The 16,009-nt window shown below is 41.6% G+C and overlaps 1 long non-coding RNA gene across 1 annotated transcript; it reads right to left on the bottom strand.

The window, feature by feature from the left end:
- Positions 1-3,606: 3,606 nt before the first annotated feature.
- On the bottom strand, positions 3,607-14,482 carry LOC126500072 (uncharacterized). The gene is made up of 4 exons (XR_007591242.1): positions 14,310-14,482; positions 12,086-12,151; positions 5,178-5,339; positions 3,607-3,790 (listed from the first exon to the last, which is right to left on the bottom strand). It is a non-coding gene; the product is annotated as an uncharacterized lncRNA (long non-coding RNA).
- Positions 14,483-16,009: the final 1,527 nt, after the last annotated feature.

Genomic DNA, 16,009 nt, shown 5'->3' with positions numbered 1-16,009 from the left:
AAAATTAGGCAGTTCACTATCGTGGGCATTGGGTTCCTGGAATACTGAATGGATCACTTCTCTGGATCTAGCATTGTTAAGACACAAACAGTTGGATTGCCATGTGATCTAGCAGCTAATTATCTGGGGAGGGGGAATGTATGCGTGTGTGTGTGTGTATATATATATATATATATACACATATATATATGTGCGTGCGCGCGTATATATTATATATACATACATATAATGTGTGTATGCATGTATATATGTTATGTGTCTGGCTGTCAGTTGCAGAAAACTATTGATTACATACAAAGAAGTATAAAAAAACAAAAAAAATCACAAAAAGCAATAGGAATAGCATCAAGCTCAGAAACAAGGAAAGTGTAGATATAAATACAGTATAAACAATATAGGAAACTGAAGTTTCTGAGTTTTGTATCTGGATAAAGATAGGAAATGCATAAAGCCAGGAAGAATACTGATATGCTAATAGTTGTTATTTTTAGCTTAATTTCAAATTTTCACTAATGGGTTCAAAGCACTTGGGATTAATAGACATAAACAGGTACCAATATGACCATTGTTATAAAAAATTGGTTTTATTCTTTAAATGTGAGCCTTCGTTAACATAAAATTATCACCATTTATATTTCATTGAATATTTTTCCTGAAACCAAACGACCTGTGCAAGGTAGTTTTTCTTACGTGCAAAAAGAATTAATTCTAGTATGTTTAAGTAATAATTTTTGCTGTTCTTAATGATATTACAAACACTGAATTACTAATAAACATCCTTCTTGACTTCAACATTTGCCATAAAAACGAGGGAAGGATATTTTAGCTCTGGAGTCCAGGCTTAAAGTCCGTATCTCGAACAGTAAAAATAAACCTGCCATGCAGTTGCCATTAAGATTCTGTTTTCACTCCCCAAAACTTTACTGGATGCAGTAGCTCCTCAGGATGGGGTGCCTTGGGAGGCATTCAAAGTACAGGGTGCTATTGACAGATATGTAAGGATTGTCAACGCCTGATTTGAAAAGAAACTTTCAATGGTGGGGACCAATTTGTGACAGTTTTATTCATAATACAATGTAGTCAACCTAAAGGCAACTCTGTCAACTTGTGAAACAGGAAGAGCGGAATGAAAGCAGGGTGATCTAAGAGTGGACTCTAAGGGGCTGGAGAGATGGCTCAGCGGTTAAGAGCATTGTCTGCTCTTCCAAAGGTCCTGAGTTCAATTCCCAGTAACCACATGGTGGCTCACAACCATCTGTAATGAGGTCTGGTGCCCTCTTCTGGCCTTCAGGCATACACACAGAAAGAATATTGTATACATAATAAATAAATAAATAAATAAATAAATAAATAAATATTTTTAAAAAAAAGAGTGGACTCTAAGGCACCCAAAGTGATCAGTCATTTCCTAACTGACAGGAAAAATAAAACAACTCAGACACTGGGAATATAATTCTCAGTGCAGTACGCATGTATCTTATATCCCCCTTCCCATTAATTGTAGCACTATCTTGGTAGAAACTGTCTTGTAGGGGAGATATTTGGGGCACATTATTTTATAGGCGGTGATGCTCCTGACAGTTTGCTTTCCTGCATCCCTGAATGCAAATCGAACCCATCCACGGTCTTCTCTCACATACTTCCTGCAAAGTCGCTCAGAGTGAGTGGCAGTGGCCGGAGACACCTTGGCTTTGCGATGAATAGTCAATGAAACAATGTGAGGAGGTCGTTTAATATAGTTGTGATCGATCGCTGCTGTTGCCTTTCCGGCCGAGCTGTGCTGCAGGAACAGATTTTTAATTAAATAAATATCTGGGTCGGCAGGCAGGTGCGTCTGGGCAAGCAACCTGCCCCTGGATGGGGTTTGCAGTGGTTGCTTGGCAACACAGCACAGTCTCAGAACAACAGCTGCACCCTCGGTTAGCAGCTAGCAGATGCTCACACCTCAGAGAATGGCGTTAGAAATAATGATTTGTGAATAATAGCTCATGGAGCTTTCTAATAAATGGGGAGGGGGCAGCTTGAGCAGCGAAGGTCTGGGATATTTTAGCCTGTTAGGGTGCATGTGGAGTTGCATTTAGCAAAATCGCTAGGGGGAAAAAAAGACAAAAATATTGTTTCTATACCTCACAACAGGAAAAGAGAAATGAATATATAATTCATAAAGAAAAAGTGGGGGTGCTTCTGTATATATCACTTCATTTAGTTCTTTCAATAAATATCTATGATAAATGTTACTAGAGCAAGCAAGTTACCGGGCTTCAAGGAATTTAAATCACTTATAAATATAAAGTTCTATGATTAATTTAGTATGCAAATTGAAAGCTGGGTGGCAAATAGAAGCTAAAGAGAAAATGTGTAACATATTATTCGGTAAAGTATGTGTAATGTAATAGCTGTTACTACCAGCAACTGGTAGCCGCCGCGTCAGTTTCTGACGCGAATTTTTTTATACAATGCCTGCAGGATCATGCTCACATTTGATACAACCCAAAACTTGAGCCATCTGGCTTATCGAAATGAATTAAAAATAAAATAAAATATAGGCCTGGAAACTGTGAATCTTCATCCTAATTAGAATTTGTGTGATTAAGTTGTGATGACCCGGAATCCCCTACTATTTGTGATGATCCAATTATCCCATGCCATGAACGTGTGACCCCAACTTTAGCTTGGTTTTTGGTATAAAGTTAGCTAACTGAAATTATTAGACTATTTACTATATTCCTTTTGACGAAGCAGAAGATGTGCTTTAACATTGTCTGAAAATGCCATATTTATATTCTCAAGAGGTTCTGTATTTCCGAGTTGATCTGTATGTGGCGGTTTTTGGTTTTTGTTTTGTTCTGGTGCTCCTGACTGCCACCCTATGCACGCTGAAGGGCAGGGTCAGGCTGATGCAACCCCACAGAAGAATCTGCCTGGACCGGCCTGTGACGACGCGACCGGATTGTCCCTGGGTTTGTGACAACGGAGCGTATGTGACCATGAGGCGTCTCCTACACAGGAATATCAGATTCATCCTCCTGACCACAGCTTTCTAAGAAGAAAAGTATATTCTTTTTCAAATTTATGTTCAAGTAAAATATATGTTCCTATATTGTATCATGCATTTCATACTATCTTTCTATTAATTTCTGGATAGAAGATATTTATTGTTTTCCTTTTAAATATGTAAAACCTTAGGTTAGGTAAACAGCATTTTGTAAGTTGTCTTATGCCTTGACTTTCCAGCTCAGTTCTTTTATTTGTTCTTTGTGATGATGGTTGATACCATTAAGGACAAAAGAAAAATAGACATATGGATGAAGTCTGATTTTTTTTTTTTTTTAGAGTAGAACAGAGAGTGTGGCCACAGAGTAAATGAGATCAGACTGGGGCAGACGGACATCACCATAGTTAGAGATCCTATTTGGAGGAGAACTTTTAAACTTACAGAGGAACAAACTATGATAAAAGCGAACCATCTGTCTCTACACTCCAGCCACTCTGAGCTTAGTGTACAGTAAGACTTCACCGGAGTCTGCGGAAGAGGTCAGCTTCCGGTGGAATTATGGCAGTTCTCATCTGTTGTTCAATAGTCTTGAGATTGGCTGACACAGGAAGTAAATCCTAGGCAGATTTATTTCTCACTGTATTGGTATGTTTTCCAAATTATCAATATTCTTGGCATTTATAATCACGTATATGGTACTAGCCTATGAGCCGGAGATGGTGCCAAGTCTGGAGAACAGGGTTCCAGGAAGAAATGGATGTTCTGGGGAGCTTCCGGTGGAAATGCTAGGACTCTCTGGACAAAAAGAGAAAGGAGAATTAGGTACCTTTACTTCCTCAGAGAAAGTGTCTACAAGAAGCTGGGGAGGAAGAGGGATGCTAACTAGCTCAGAGAGGGCATCCAATTGGCCCCCAGTGGTGCGAATCAGGAAATCTCTGGAAACCAGGAGTCAGCTCCTCACATCTCCCACATCGCACAGCCACAGAAAACATTTCAACAATCCATCAAAGGAGTCATTCAGAGTCTAGAACCGTGTGGTCTGCTCCTGTCCCTTGCGATGCTGCGGTATCCCCCAGTAAGCAAGGTTTTGTCTTCCATCCACTCAAAGGCGCAATGGACAAATCGTTGTTTTCACGGGTCAGAAACACCTGCAGCGCTTGCTCGTCTCAGATCCGGGGTACCAACGCAGCTCCTTCTCGTTTTTCTGAGGGCTATAATCCTCAAGTATCAATTCTGTGCTCACACATCGCCAGTTAAATGGGGGGATGCTGCTTTACCTTCTCTGATTATCTTTCTTTAATGAAGGGTAGTCAGTTTCTGAAAATCTTCGTTCTAACTTAAAACGATGGAGCTGAGAAGCTGTCTGTTCCCTGTGGTCAGCGCTTTAATAACTCAGTGTTTTATGCGTGGAAGTGAATATATTTAAGAGACAAATGATTTATAGAAAGCCTGGGAATGTATGGAGAGGGCTGAGTGTCGTTTAGGTCATGCTGAACTTAGCAGAATTTTACACACATTTATTTATTTATTTAGAGAAAAGCGCTTGCTCTTCCAAACACACGATACACACTGTGAGGAATATTTTCCTAACTGAGCCTCTCCGCTGATGCAAAATAATCCCCAAACCAAATCAGACCAAATTAAAAGATATCCAGGTTTTAATTAGACACCCGTGCGCCCTGGTAGCTCCAAGGGGAAATCGGAAGCCCCAACGTGACCACCGGAAAGAAAGAGGGAAAACTGTATGTTTATTTTTGGGGAAGCAGTTTAAATAGCCTGTGGGAGTGATCTTGACCTTTCCTTGGGAGGGGTCAGAGTTCCAGGGCCTATGACACAAGGACAGAGAGAGTCCCCCTTCCTGGGCTTGCTAAGTTAGCTAAATAACCATGTAAATGTCTATTTAGCAACTGTAAAGAGAAGTCAGGCTTCATGACAGGGAGGAAAAGTTCTCTGACAGCAAAAGAGCCTGTGTAGCTAACTGAGGTGAGATCTCACTGCAGGTGGAGCATCCTCACCTCACTGCAGGTGGAGCATCCTCACCTCACTGCAGGTGGAGCATCCTCACCTCACTGCAGGTGGAACATCTTCAAAGGTTGAGTGAGGGTTTGATTAAGAAATCTGATTGATCATATAGACAATATTGCAGCATCTGATGATTTGTTTAGTTGGAAATGACTCAAACCTGAGACAAACTTCAGACGCAGATGACTGTAAATGCCAGCGGTTTGCGTTGTCAGTGTACAGTATGGAAGAGAACTTCACTGTTTCTCTCGTTCTATCCTGACTTTATCTTCAGCCAGGGCCCTCCTCCTCATCATATGTGGACCACCTGGCACACAGTCCACTGGGAAGAAAAAGGAAAGCAGTAACTTAGTTCCCATGTGGGCTATGCAAAGTCCGAAGTCTGGACCTCAAAGATGGCTCAGTGTGGAAGAATTAAGTGTTTGCACGTAAGACTGATGAGCTTGGTTTGATCCCCAGGTCCCCCGATGGAAGCTTTCTCTGACCTGCACACACACGACAGCACACCTGTGCAAACGTGCACATGCATGCACACACGCCAACACCACCTCCATGTTTGTCCGACAATAAATTCACCACGGAGTTCAAGAGAATTTAATGCTCAAATTAGTTAGATCAAATTCATATGCTCATCCAGGGAGGTAGAGCTGGATAAAGGCTACATAAACTGCAAAAAGAGGGAGGGATTCATTACCATGGGCAGAAGGAGGAGGGTGCTTGTTATCGGGAAAGGGAACAGGAATCAAAAGGCTAACAGTGGGTGCCATTCTCATCAGAGAGTGACCAGTGTTATGCCTCTTTCAGATTCAGCTTTGTTGCTACTTTTTGTTTGTGTTTTAATTTCTTTTGGACAGAGTCTCACTCTGCAGCTTAAGCTGGCCTTGGATTCCTGAGCCCCGCACCTCCACCTCCTGCTTATGTTACAACCGTGAGCCTCATTCCCAGCTCTCTACAGTCCTTTTTAAGGGAAGGCACGGTAGTTGTTCCTAGTTTTAAAATAGAAAAAGTTCTGGTCTGGAAAGTACTTTTGTCTAAATTCAGATTAAGATGCAATTGGCTGATATGACTTGTGGGGGGGGGCTGCTATTTATTGAGGGAGTAGAAAAGACAGAGAGAGGGCAGTGTCCTGGGCACGGAGCACTCTGGGCCAGCTGCCTGGTCTACTTGCTGCCAAGCCTGTCCCTGTCCCTCATCGGAGCTCTGAAATACTGACTCCTTAGCGCATCACGTCCTGGCATCTGTCAGCATTAAGTGTGTCTCGCAGCCTCACAATTTGCCTAAAGTGCCTCTGAATCGAAATCAATTCTTTGCGGGGTTATAGATGGGACAGACTGTGGGTGCCAAAACAATCCCTCAAGTCGAAGAAGTATTTGATTGTTTGACATTATCTGGATTAAATACTGTGGTTATGGACTCATTTCTTTCACATTTAAAAACGAGCCAGTTCCAACTCAAACACTTGCCAGAAGTTGCCAGGACTGCTCTGTACCTCTAGGACTTGGACACGCTCATTCTGGGAATCTGGTCAGCACCGGAGGATGGAAGAAGACTTTACTTCCCCCCAGCTATCAGGACAGGATCCCACGCCTGCTTCTCTTGTCTAGGTGTTTCCCCAACTGTCCCTGTTTACCATGAACCAGAGTGTGGCCCCTGCGGCTGCTGCACGTCAGTACTCCATTCAGAGAACAAACAGGGTTTGGAAAGCCACCTTCTCAGAGACCCCTGAGTAACTGGGTCAGACAACTTTCATGAAATTTACTTTTGCTTCTTTTTCTGAATCCAGGCTGCTAATTGTACCTGCCCTTCCCCTCCCCCACTGCCCCCATGTCCGTGACATTGGAATCCTCTGGTTTCCCACATTTTTTTTTTCTATTGTGGCCTCCGTCTCCCTATGATGGAATTAGCTGGTTTTGTTTTATTTTTAATGTTGCTTGTTTGTTCTTTGACAATTTCACACACGAATCCTCTGTATCTTGAACCTACCAAGCTCATGCATACCCTAGACATGCTTCAACACACGTTTCCCACTTTCGTGCCCTTCCTTTGTTTGTTTATCTTCTGTAACCTCAGTGCAAGTAGTGCTGCATCGGAAACGTGGGCTGTTCTTGCATTGATCTTGAGCTACAGTGAGTTCATGAGTACGTGGCTATGCCATACGCAGGAGACAGTGTTTCTCAGCACACCCCATCTTCAGGCTCTTTGGTTTTTTCATATTAGTCTGTTTGGCCCCAAATTCCCTTATATCTCTGAGCTGGGCTAACTAACCCTTCATATGTATATGTATGGAGTGCTGTTACAGAACTTACTGCAAAAAACTTTAATGTGTTATTTGGATCATGATATAGTCGTTGGAATTTAAATTTCTTGAGGAGAGAAAGAAAATGTGTTCACTTTTTCTAAGTTTGTGGCTCAGGCCTGTGCCTTTAGCTGAAAATCAAATCTTTGCCTTTTATATACTATTTGTAAGATATATTGCCTGGAGGGGTCATGTAAAAGCCACTGCAGGCCCTGAGATGTGGATGTAGATCTGATACCACGTGGCAGCTTTCCCCAAACTGGCAAAGTGTGGGATCATCTACTCCAGGCCAAGGGATCTATCTTTGTCACCAGACAGTGCTGTTACCAGGAAAGCCAAAGGCCTACATACAGACCACACACACACACACCACAGTCAGAGTTAGGATAGTAATTTTTCACATTTAAAAAGTTAAATTTTAATTCAGTAGGTTTTGATTGTAAGCAGAAGAATAACTGAAGACCAGAGGTTATCTGCCTGTGAAGAGTTACAAAGACTACCTACTTACTATATCAAATGATTCGATACCCCGGGCACTCTTGTGCTCCCAGAATTCAGGAGACTAAGCCAGGGGGATTAATGTAAATTCACAGGAAACCTGAGTTATACAGTAAATTCCAGGCTAGAGCTACAGAATGAGACCTGACTCAAAACAAACAAAACATAAACAAACAAAAATTATAAATAAAATGCCCTGGAGTCCTTTTAAAAAGGCCACATTCTAGGGTTTTTGTTTTATAATAAATGAATTGTAGAAATGTGTATGCAACTGAACCAGCAACCTGAGTCGGAGCAGGCCTGAGATAGCGAACTCCCTGTAAGTTGGAGCAGATCCAGATCAGGGACATTTATGGAAAGATGACTGAGCCAGAGACCTAGGCTGGGGCAGACTTGAGACAGTGAACTCCACACTGTACAGGAGAGCAACCTCTGAGGGACTGGGCCAGAGCTGGAGACCTCTGCAGGACTAGGCATGAGTCTGGAATCTTCAGGGGAGTAGGCCTGAGCCAGGACCTCTGCAGGTATAGGTACACCCTAGTCTGGGACCTCTGAGGGAGTGGCTTGGAGCCAGAGACCTTTGTAGGACCAACCTCAAGGCACGGACCTTTGCAGGAGTAGATCCAGACCAGAGATATATACAGAAACAGGTCTGAGACGGCCACCTAGGCCAGAGCAGGCCTGAGACAATGAACTCCACAGGAGCGGGGCAAACCACCCCCTCTCACCAGGAACGCTGAGTGACCTCCAGGAACATGGAGTGAACAATGGGGTTACTGGAACTGTGGTACTGACTGCACTATGAGGAGCAACCATCTGAGCCTTGGATCACCAGAGTCACAGACAGCACCAACTACACTAATTAGAGGAAAAGAAGGGTAGACAAGGTAAGAACCGCACACCACCACAAAGAGCAACATGATACCAGTAAAATCTAGTGAACCTACAACAGCCAAGACTTGAGCAACCAAATATAGATGAAGCAGAAGAAAATGACATAAAAATAACTTCAGGAGAATGTTTGAGGCCCTTAAAGAGGAAATGAGAAAGTCCCTCAAAGAAATGGCAGAAAAGACAAACAAAAAAGGAAGACATCAACAAATCACTTAAAGAACACCAAGAAAAAGCAACCAAAAAGATGAAAGAAACTATTCAATAATTGAAAACTGAAATAGAGAAAATAAAGAAAACACAAGCCAAGGGAATTATAGAAATAGCAACCATGCGAAAACGATCAGGAAGCACAAATTCAAGCATAAACAACAGAATACAAGAGATGGAAGAGAAAATCCCAAGCGCTGAAGAGACAACAGAGGGAATGATATGACAGTTTACATAAGTGACCCCAAAATTCTACCACGAAACTTCTACAACTCATAAACACTTTCGGTAATGTAGCAGATACACGATTAACTAAAAAATTAAGTACCCCTCCTTTACACAGATGATAAATGGGCTGAGAAAGAAATCAGAGAAACATGACCCTTCACAATAGTGTAAAATATCTCAGAGTAACTCTAACCAAACAAGTGGACGATTTGTATGACAAGAACTTTAAATCTTCGAAGAAAGAAATTGAATAAAACACCAGAAAGTTGAATGATCTCCCATGCTCTTGGGTAGGTAGAATTAATATAATAAAAATGGCAATCTTACCAAAAGCAATCTACAGATTCAATGCAATGCCCATTAAAATCCCAGCAAAATTCTTCACAGACCTCAAAAGAACGGCATTCGACTTCATATGGAAAAAAAAAAAAAAAAAAAAAAAAAAAAAAACAAAAAACAAAAAACAAAAAAAAAAAACAAAAAAACCTCAGGATAATCCAAACAATCCTGTACAATAAAAGAACTTCTGGAGACCTCACAATCCCTGACTTCAAACTCTACTACAGAGCTACAGTACTGAAAGCAGCCTGGTATTGCCATGAAGATGAAGAGAGGATATGAGGTAAGGGGAATGCTCCTCTATTGCTGGTGGGAGTGCACATTTGCACAGCTGCTTTGGAAATAAATATGGGGATTTCTCAGAAAATTAGAAAACAATCTACAATCATGAACACATGATTTTTGACAAAGAAGCAAAAATATCAAATGGAAAAAGAAAGCATATTTAACAAATGGTAATGGCATACATAACTGGATATCAACATGTAGAAGAATGAAAATAGATCCATATCTATCACCATTCACAAAACTCAAGTCCAAATGAATCAAAGACCTCAACATAAAGCCAGCCACACTGAACCTCATAGAAGAGAAAGTGGGAAGTACACACGAACACATTGGCACAGGAGACCACTTCCTAACTATAACCCCAGTAGCACAGACACTGAGAGAAACAATTAATAAATGGGACCTCCTGAAACTGAAAAGCTTCTGTAAAACAAAGGAGACAGTCAACAAGACAAAATGACAGCCTACAGAATGGGAAAAGATCCTTACTAACCCCACATCAGACAGAGGTCTGATCTCCAAAATTTACAAAGAATTCAAGAAACTTGACATCAAAAGACCAAATAATCCAATAATAAAATGGTGCATAGACCTAAATAGAGAACTTTCAACAGACAAATCTCAAATGACTGAAAGACATTTAAGGAAATGTTCAACATCCTTAGTCATTAGAGAAATGCAAATCAAAACAACTCTGAGATTCCCTATCAGAAAGGCCAACATCAAAAACACTGATGACAGCTTTTGTTGGAGAGGATATGAGGTAGGGGGAATGCTCCACCATTGCTGGTGAGAGTGCAAACTTGTACAGCTGCTTTGGAAATCAATATGGCGATTTCTCAGAAAATTAGAAAACAATCTACCTCGAGATCCAGCAATACCGCTGTTAGATACATAACCCAAAGACACTCATCTTACCACAAGGACATGTGCTCAACTTTGTTTATAGCAGCATTGTTTGTCATAGCCTGGAAACAACCTAGATGCCCCTCAACTGAAGAATGGATGAAGAAAATGTGGTACTTTTACACAATGGAGTACTACACAGTGATAAAAAAAATGACATCTTGAAATTTGCAGGCAAATAGATGGATCTAGAAAACATCATATTGAGTGAGGAAACCCAGATATAGAAAGACAATTATCATATATACTCACTTATAAGTGGCTTTTAGACATAAAGCAAAGAAAACCAGTCTACAAATCACAATCCCAGAAAACCTTGACAACAATGAGGACCCTAACAGAGACATACGTGGAACTAACCTACACAGGAAGTAGAAAAAGACAAGATCTCCTGAGTAAATTGGGAACGTGGGGACGATGGGAAAGGGTTGGAGGGGAGGAGAGAAAAGTGTATAGTTCAAGAAAATCAATAAAGAAAAAGAGAAGAAAGGAACACATATGATCAAAATCATAACATATGTAGAAAACAGTGACACATGGGAGTGCGGTTGAATCCACGATCTCTCCGACAGGACCTCATGCACAGTCTAGATACGGATAATAACGTGGGAAGCCTGTAACTAGAGAGTTAGGGGCATAGCAGGCAGGTGGAATTGTATAGTTCCTCTTCTGATTGCCCTCACACTGAAGCCAGTGGCAGCATTAAGAATGAAGAAGCATTCACAAGATAAAGAAGTTTAAGTAGGCATTAACATGTTTTTAACCAGAGTGGTGGAGTCATGACGTCCATACTGCGGCCTTCTGATCGATGCTTTATCGTGGGATCTGGATGACGGGCAGCATGACGGAGGAGTCTCACTGTTTCCCACCTCTGTTTCCTTCTACTCGCTGCTGGTTTTGCAGCATCCACCCGCACAGCCCACCCCTCCTTCAAAGTCTTTCCGCCTCGGCCTCCCTAGCTGATCTCCTCCATTCTTAGGATTTCAGAGACCATAACAATGTGCTGATGGCTTCCCGTTTCTATTTGCATCTTGGATATCTCTGTGAAATTCCAGATAGTGGGGCAAACGTACCTCCTGACTCCACCACAGACAAGATCCCTTTGCAGGCTTCCCAAAGCCAGCGAATGGCAGCTCCCAGCTCTTGCTTATGCACTTGGGTGATTAGCGGAGCCCATTCCCGTTCATTGCACACACAGCTTTGGGGCTGTGTAATTCTGAAATGAATCCAGATCCAACACCACGTTCTCAGCTCTACTGCCTGAGCTAAGCGGCCGTCATCTTTACGCTCCTAACTCGTCGGACTGTCTTGTGTTTACCAACTCTTTACATTCATCTACTCCAGGAACACGAGTAGCCCCAACGCTCCTGGAACACGCTCGGCTTTCGTGCTACATGGAGCCAAAAGCTTACCGTTTCTCTGTCTTTCCCGCCATCAGCCGAGTTCCTGTATGGCGTACTCGCTCACTCTCCCCAGGTCTGTACAGATGCAGAGAGAAGATTATGAAAGATTGCAAAGTAAAAAATCTTCTTAACCTTAACGGTTGTAAATCTAGCTCTCTTCAGAGGGTAGAATTTAAAGAGATACTTATGTTTGCATTTGAATGTTTGCATAGCTTCTTAGCTCGCTGCAGTGAACACTCAATAATGAAGTCCCCAAGCACTTCAAACTGTTGTCTTCAAATGCGTTAAGTAGTCACATGATGTACTTCTGTTGTTTCTTGTTGTTGCATATAATAGTGAATAGTATAACTTTACACTTTATTATATATNNNNTTCGAGACAGGGTTTCTCTGTGGCTTTGGAGCCTGTCCTGGAACTAGCTCTGTAGACCAGGCTGGTCTCGAACTCACAGAGATCCGCCAGCCTCTGCCTCCCGAGTGCTGGGATTAAAGGCGTGCGCCACCGTCGCCCGGCTACTTTATAGTATATTGTTACCCACAACACTCCATTTTTTCCTCACCCATTACTCAGTCTCTCTCATTTTGTTTACAGCGATGAGAATATAAGGAGCCAATACTTGAGGTCGGAAGTTGCATTTTAAGATTTTATATTCAGTTTACATTAACACGGAAAGTTAGCATAAACTTATCTTGAATAATGTTGGGGCGGACTATGGCAAAGATAGTGATGATACCTAACACTGTTGGCGGTTTCCCAAGTGTCAGACTTCACCATAAGCACAGAACCGCATTCAAACATGCCCCTCTGCCAGAGGTATTGTTGCCTTTAAAGATAAAGAAAGGACTACACGGGAAATTGAATAAGCGAGCATGTAATTAGCCCAAGGTCACGTTACAGATCAGTGGTTTTGAATTTAAAATTAGGTTTGCTTCACCTCGGTAGCTTTGGTATTGACCATCCACGCTTTTCTGACAAGGAAAAAAAAATCTTATCCCTCTGATAGCATAGCATCCAGAAACTGGGAATCAGGTAAATCTAAACCCAGAATTAGGCAGTGGAGGAGCCCATCAGAGGGCTTGTTCTCACCCGACACCAGAGAGCTAATACCCGACTCTCTCCGAGGCCTGTCAAACGACGTGTTAAATGTCTGGTTTAAGAGGCTGGCACACACAGGCCTTATCTTCTCTAATGCTTCCCCTCTCTGCTTCCCCTCCCTGCTACTCAGCCGGCGTTCTCAACCAGTTCTTTCTATACCGCAGATTTCTCATTTTCACAATGAATGTTTCTGGTTTCTTTTTCTCTCGGGGCAACGTTCAGCTCAGCACTTAAGAAACTATTTTACAATTGCATGTATATATGTAAGTAGACATACAGCAACTTTGTACTCTTGTTGCTTGGGAATTGGTTTTGTAACAGCATACTGAATATTAAAGAGGTTTAATAACATCTGGGTTCCTACCCATCAGTAGGGTGTGAAAACCATCACAGAAACACTAAAGCCCAGAGGTAAACCCTTCCCCATTGCCCATTGATACTTAATCTTAACAGGCAGCCTAAACTTGGAAGGCTCCTGCTCTTTTGAAATGAGGCAAAAATAAATAAATAAATAAATAAATAAATAAATAAATAAGAAGTGTGATTTATCCATAAAAGTGTTCATCTTAGACAAAATTCTGAGAGGCAGATTTCTAATAGCTCCAATCATTTCTAATTGTTTCTAATAATTCTCCAAGAAGAATGCTGAATGTCCGGGGCTTGTTCTGCTTTTTGTGGTCTAGCATCCTTTGGAGAATGCTACCCATAACAACACAGCACACGGGTACTGCTTAGCTAGTTTAGTCAACAATAGGGTGACCGTTGCTAGTGATTGACACCATCCTATTGGCTCTGCTCTGAGAATTTATAAAAAAAAAATCTCCCTTGGTTTTCTTAAAATTTAAAAATAGGAAAATTGGAAGAAATGAGGAGTTCAGCTTCTCTACTTTACGGTCAGGAGCCCAGGCTGGCTCTGGACTCCTTGTGTGTCGCCTTCTCCAGTTCTGAGACCTCCAACTTGCACCTACAGATTAACATACCTATTTCCTTTCTATTCCAAAAGGAAAGAGAAAGATGAGCTAAGAGAATGACTGTAACCATAGAAAAAAAAAACTCGTGGGAATTCGGAAAACGTGCTTTAAAAATTCAACTGCCCAGAATAAGAGTCGTTTCTTGTTAGTTAGGGCGAGGGACTGACCTGTTGAAGTGGACTCCCGATTTCCAGTGTTGGCCTCTGGATGCATCTTACTGAGCCGCGTATAGTTTTGGCGCCATCTGGTGGACCTTGGCTCTGTGTCTAATAAGGAAAGATTTCAAATTCTTGTTACTGACTGGAGGTGAAGTTTTGAAACCTCTCCACACATCACACACACACTAAAGTTTTGTCCACCCATAAAGTCTTTGTTGAATCCTGATCCCGGAAGCGGATGCTCGAGTCTCCTACCCCTCCAAAGGCGTGTCTATTCTTGAGTCAGTTTTCCAGCTGACCACGCCTCTGGTATCCATTGGCACCTCCTCCTCCTCCTGTTGCTGCTGCTGCTGTTGTTATTTTGGTTTTGGTTTTCTGAGACAGGGTCTCTCTGTGTAGCTGGAAAGCCTGTCCTGGAAACTAGCTCTTGTAGACCAGGCTGGCCTCGGATTCACCGAAATCCGCTTGCCTGCTGTTATATTTAAGGTTCTACTGGATCTCCCTCCCCGTTTACAGTTCATCCTTTTTCTCCTTTGTGCTTTTGTTTTGCGCATGTTTCCCTTGCTGTGTGCCGGTCTTCAGTTTATTCCTTATACTGCTCTCTCGGTTTCATAACTTCGGCATCTTTTCACCACAGTGACTGTTGTGGAGAACGGTAGCTAGGATTCAGTTTTGTGTTTTCATGCATAGAGTCTTTACATTTATATTTTTTCCACCAGAAGATGGAATTCATTTCTGTGTTGTGAGATGTTTTCAAGGGCATTTAGAGAAGCAAACACAATAGTTTAGGAAGTTTAGTTTAATGGGATAAATATCATCAACTCCATTCTATTTAAGAGCCAGTCTTGGTGTTCTCTCTCTTCTGTGGTTGGAGTTCGTGGATGGCTTCTCCAAAGCCCAGACCCAGTAGCCCCAGCTCCTAAGGTGATGATGATGTAGGTAAGTACCTTTGAAAGGAACTTCAGTTCAGATGAGGTCTTGAGGGTGGGGTATACATGATGTTATTGTAATTAGAACTTTATAAGAAATGACAGTACACTATCCTATGACTGTATTCTATCCTAAGATGCCCATAATGTTCATTGTATCATTATGTTCATAAGTAACATATCTATCTACCTATCTCATCTATCTATCTATCTATCTATCTATCTATCTATCTATCTATCATCTATCTATCTATCTATCTATCTATCTATCTATCTAATCTATCTATTGATAGATCTCATATCACAGGAAGATGGTAGCCATCTACAAGTCCAGAGGACAGTGCCTACTAGACCCCTATCAAGACAAATGAATGCTAGATGAACCTTCATCTCGAATTCCCACCTCCTAGAAGTCTAAAGGGGAAAGTCTGCTATTTAACTTGTCTAGACTAGGGTATTTTATTTTAGTTGCTCAAGATGATATCATTTGTTCTTTCACAGACCTCTAAAGTTGTTTTTGTGTTATTTTTGTTGTGATACCAACATTTTAAATCCTTCTAAAAGTAATCATCTTCCCCAGTATTTGTGAAACTCCCATAATCCTTCTAAGGAAACGTGGATTTTGTGATATGTAAAAACATCATAGAATGCATTCACACACGATAAGACTGCCACCATTCCACTACTGATGTCTTCTTACAAGACCAACATTGTGTTGTAGATTCCATCATTGACTTGTGTCAATGCAGTGTCCTTGTGCAAGTCAAGACTGTTCTTGTA

Source organism: Alexandromys fortis, unplaced genomic scaffold (assembly GCF_014885135.2).
Source record: "Alexandromys fortis isolate MF-2015 unplaced genomic scaffold, M_Fortis_MF-2015_v1.1 scaffold_38, whole genome shotgun sequence".
Classification (NCBI taxonomy): Eukaryota; Metazoa; Chordata; class Mammalia; order Rodentia; family Cricetidae; genus Alexandromys; species Alexandromys fortis.
This window is presented reverse-complemented; position numbering and strand designations above follow the sequence as displayed.